The sequence below is a fragment of the Hemitrygon akajei genome, unplaced genomic scaffold, assembly GCF_048418815.1.
Source record: "Hemitrygon akajei unplaced genomic scaffold, sHemAka1.3 Scf000198, whole genome shotgun sequence".
NCBI classification, from domain to species: Eukaryota; Metazoa; Chordata; class Chondrichthyes; order Myliobatiformes; family Dasyatidae; genus Hemitrygon; species Hemitrygon akajei.
In genome coordinates, this window is record NW_027332083.1 from 5173 (window position 1) to 10000 (window position 4828).

A 4828-nucleotide genomic window follows, 5' to 3' on the forward strand; every position below is an offset into this window, starting at 1 on the left:
TTGTGTTCTAACATTTATCTGTCGTCCATTCTTTGGGGAGCCCCTCTGTTTTCGTGGGTGCTTGCGAAGAAAAGCATTTCAGGATGTAAATTGTATGCATTTCTCTGACATTATATGTACCTATTGAAACCTATGGAGTAAGAACTGTGGACAATGAGTCACTGCCTTCTGTAGAGAAACCAGTTCCGAATTCAAATGGCCATTTCAGCGTGGATCATGTTTCTTAATGCTTCTGTTTCTATCCGATATTGAGGGATACGGCTGAGTAACAAAGCCTTCGGCCCGTGAGCCCACACGCCGCCCAAGAACCCCGCTATGACCAGTTAACCTCCTAACCTGCAAGTCTCCGGAAGCCAGAGCCCCGGAGGAGACCCGCTCAGTCACCAGGGGGATGTACAAATTGAACCCGGGTCGCTGGCGCTGCAGGAGACCTTGTCGAGTGCCTCACGGAAATCCAAGCACGCAGCATCCGCTGCTTCGCCTTCAGTGGCAAAATCAAGGCCGTTAGTCAGAGATGAACTGCCCTGGCACGGCCACGCCGACTGCCCCTAATTAGGCCGTGCTTCTGTTAAAACACTTGTAAATCCTATCCATAAGACTTCTCCACGGCCGCTTTCCGACCACTACCGTGAAACTGAGCGGAGTATCATTTCCAGAATTACTCCCATTTCCCTTCCTGAAAAAAAGCAAGCATCGGCCACTACTTGGTCCTTCAAGATCACGTCTGTGGCGAGAGAGGCCACCTGGATCTTGGGGAAGGCCACGGCCAGCCGCTTTCTGCCTCTTCCAGTCACTGAGATCCCACCCGAGATATGATCCTGTAAGAGACCTAAACCCGTGGCTCTCTGTACTGCCGCCTCGCGGGGGCGGTGATCTGCTAGCGTCGCAAAGGGTGGTAGCCAAGGGGGCGACCCCGGCTGGGCCGGATGGTGGTCTCCTCCCCGGAGACCTGCTGAGAGCCGGCCACGCGCTTGGGAGAACCTGCTGAGGGTTTCCCCCATCACCGCTGAATTTGCGGTCAGTTGAACAAAGGGAAATTATGTCCTAATTATGCAAGCAGATTGGAAATTAAAATATATATATTTTTTAAAATCATTTTATGCACCTTTGCAAAGGACTTCACTCATTTGCTTCCATCCTGCCCGATAATAATCCCCGACAGCGCGTGGCTGACCTCGTGCAAAGGTCAAACGGGCAAACGAGAAACAGCGGTCGTGCCGCGGTTAGAGCGACGCAATTACGCATTACGGATAGGGGGGGGGGGGGCCTTCCGGAGATCGGAGTTCAATCCCGACCGCCGTCCGTAAGGAGCTTGTACGCTCTCCTCGTGAGACCACGTAGGTTCCCTCCGGGTGCTCGGGTTTCCTCCCACAGTCCAAGTATGTGCCGGGTAGTAAGTCACTGGATATTGGCCCGTGATTAGGCTAGGGCTAACGGGTAGGTGCGGAAGTGCCTGTTCAGCGCCATGTCTGAAATAACATAAACGAGCGACAACTTGACATGAGGCAGCGATTTGTACTCTGGCCTTTATTTATTTATTTTGAATTTTTGCGTTTACATGATTGACGCCGGTTTGGTGTCCAGGCAGGATAAGCTGCGAAGCTGGATTTGATATGGCGGCCAAGGGCTTCCCGCGCGTTGCTCAGCACCTTCGGCTGGCGGGGCCCTGTGTCACAGGTAACAACAACCGGATCTATCGTCACAGAAGTCTGCTCTTCTATAGTAGCCCTCCGGACAGTTGCCCTTGACACAATGGCCTCCAACCTCCATGCACCCTTCCGAACTGGACTCTGCCGGCAGAAATGAGAGGGTTAAATCAGATCTGTTCTCCGTTTCCCGTGAGTCCCCAATGGATGCACCGACGAACGGTTTCTCGATTCTGCTGGCTCGTTGGCAGAGCCAACGCCGACCACCACCACCCCCCCCCCACCCCGAAATGTGGTATCAGTTACAAAGCTGTAGGGGGCGCGGATGGTGACCCCGCCGCTTTGTCACTGGCTCGGGGCGTTCATAAGTACATTATATATATATATGTATGTATATATATATATATATATATATATATATATATAAAATATTTTTTAAAATTTTCCTAAAAAGGGATAGAAAAAAAATTAGATCATATGAGGTGTGCTCAAATTTAAAAGATGTATCGAATGTCCGACTTCCAATTTTCTCCAAGCTTAATGGAGGAGAGCCAAAATAACAATAGGTGGATTAGAATCTTTCCAGTAACTTCTCCTCTGATTTGTATCTATTCTTTTTTTTTTAAATCAGTGAAAATGAAATGAAATCTGATGTGACGGCGTGATCTACAATGGGGAACTGGACCGTGCAAGCCACTGTTGGAGGGAGAATCAGAGGACCAAAACAGCGGACAGCATGGAGATGTTCAACTTTCAAATATAAAACACAAAAATAGTCGATTACATAAGTATTCGCCCCCTTTAATATTACACACCAAATCTTTGCTGGTGCAGCCAATTGGCTTTGGAGGTCACATATTAGTTAAATGAAGATCTGTTTTTGGAGACCTGTGTGCAGTCAAGGTGTTTCAATTGATTCTAGTAAAATATACCTGTAATCAGAATGGCCAACTGCCGGTGAGTCAGTATCCTGACAAAAAACTACACCATGAAGACAAAAGAACACTCCAAACAACTCCACAAAAAGGTTATCGGAAAACACAAGTCAGGAGATAGAAACAAGAAATTTTCCGAATCACAGAATATCCCTTGGAGTAGAGTTAAGTGATTCTTCAAGAAATGACAAAAATATGGTACAGCTGTTTCTCTGCCTAGATCAGGCCATCCTCAACAACTGAGTGAGTGAGCAAGAAGGGGACTAGAGAGCGACCCACCAAGAGACCAATCACAACTCTGGAGGAGTTCCAAGCTTCAGTGGCTGAGATGGGAGAGATTGCGCACACAACAAGTCTTGCCCGGGTGTTTCACCAGTCGCAGCTTTATGGGAGAGTGGCAAAGAGAAAGCCAAAGCTGAAAAAACTCAATGAACACTGGCAGAAGGCATATGGGAGACTCCAAAGTCAGCTGGAAGAAGGTTCTATGGTCTGATGAAACCAAAATTTTTTTTGGCCGTCTGACTAAACACCATGTTTGGTGTAAGCAAAACACTGCACATCACCAACAACACACCATCCCTACCGTGAAGCACGGTGGTGGCTGCATCATGCTGTGGGGATGCTTCACTCCAGCAGACCCTGGAAGGTTTGTGAAGGTAGCAGGTAAAATGAATGCAGCAAAAGACAGGGAAATCCTGGAGGGAAACCTGACAGTGTGCAAACAAACTGTGACTTGGGAGAAGATGTGTTTTCCAGCAAGACAATGACCCCAAGCATAAAGCCAAAGCTACACAGGAATGGACTAAAAACAACAAAGTTAATGTCCTGGAGTGGCCCAGTCAGAGTCCAGACCTCAATCCAATTGAGCATTTGTGGCTGGACTTGAAAAGGGCTGTTCACTCACGATCACCATTAAATCTGACAGAGCTTGCGCAGTTTTGTAAAGAAGAATGGAGAAAAATTGCATTCTCCAAATGTGCAAAGCTGATGGAGACCTATCCACACAGACTCAAGGCTGTAATTGCTGCCTAAAGTACATCTACTAAATACTGACTTGAAGGGGCTGAATACTTATACAATCAATTATTTTGTGTCTGATATTTGTAATTAAATTACAAACGTAAATCACTTTGTGGAGATCTGCTTTCGCTTTGAAACTAAAGAGTATTTTTCTCCTGATCGGCGTCAAAAAAGCCAAATTAAATCTACTGTTAGTCAATATAGTAAAACAATAAAACATGAAAGCTTCCGAGGGGGTTTGAATATTTCTTTTATAGGCACTGTGCACCCCGCATTCTACCAGTACCTTACCACTCGCAAATGGGGAGGCATTTAATTCAGCCAGGGCTCTCGCGATTTCTTCCATAATGGTCTAGGATGTATCTGCTCAGGCTCCAGAGAATTATTTACCCTACGTACGTTTTATTTTGAGATATCCAGCACCTCCTCCCTGTGGTGCGAACTATTCTCGAGACACACCAATTAACAATCACAGTTACGGGAGTCCTCATATTATTTCTGCTCGGTAAAGGCAGAAACGAAAGAAGACAACGTCCACACAACCAAGTCCAATTAGGGCTTGGTGGCGGTGGGAGTGGGGTGGAGGGGGTGTCTATTCTCTCTCGACTTACACTTCCCCAAATAGAGTGCCGATTTAAATAAAAACTAAATTCTTCTGAATTCTTCCTGCTAAGACTCCCTGGTGACAGTCTGATTTCCTCCGGTACTCGTACAGGGTATCTATTTATCCTCGGTGCCGTTTCCCTGGCCACCGTCCCAATGCCCCGTTTCATTCAGGCTCCGCTGCTGCTGCCGACGGACCGTGCGCTGTAACGGAGGCAGGCGGAACCCTGAACTCCCGTTGACTCAATTAAACATTTAAGAAAAAAAAAACTTGATGCATAACAACCAAACCATTCCAACTAACTTTCATAAGTTCCTCTCGCAGACTGTCGAAATTTGTCCTGCCCGACTGAGAACTTTAGTTGCCTCGCAACTGTGGGAGCGTCAGTGATAACGGAGACGTCACCCCCAGTGTCAGGAAGAGTCGGCGCAACCGGCGACCGTACGGAAACGGAGCTGGTGCTGAGGGTGTAGGAAGCTAAGCTGGGACGCACACGAGAGGCGCCATCCGTGATAGGGTGGACAATTCGAGCTGAAGCATTAACTGTTTACTCTGCCACGTTTGCCGCCCAGCCAGTACTTCCTACTTTGTTATAAGGTGTTAAGAGGGATAGATAGATCAAG

The 4828-nt window shown here is 47.4% G+C and overlaps 1 long non-coding RNA gene across 2 annotated transcripts in view; it reads right to left on the reverse strand.

Annotated features, from left to right (window-relative positions):
• Window positions 1–1495: 1495 nt before the first annotated feature.
• Window positions 1496–4828, reverse strand: part of LOC140724370 (uncharacterized) — a 6883-nt gene continuing 3550 nt past the window's right edge. For both annotated transcript variants that reach the window (XR_012098114.1, XR_012098113.1), the window contains one exon: window positions 1496–1790. This is a non-coding gene — a long non-coding RNA (uncharacterized lncRNA). The remainder of the gene's footprint in view (window positions 1791–4828) is intronic.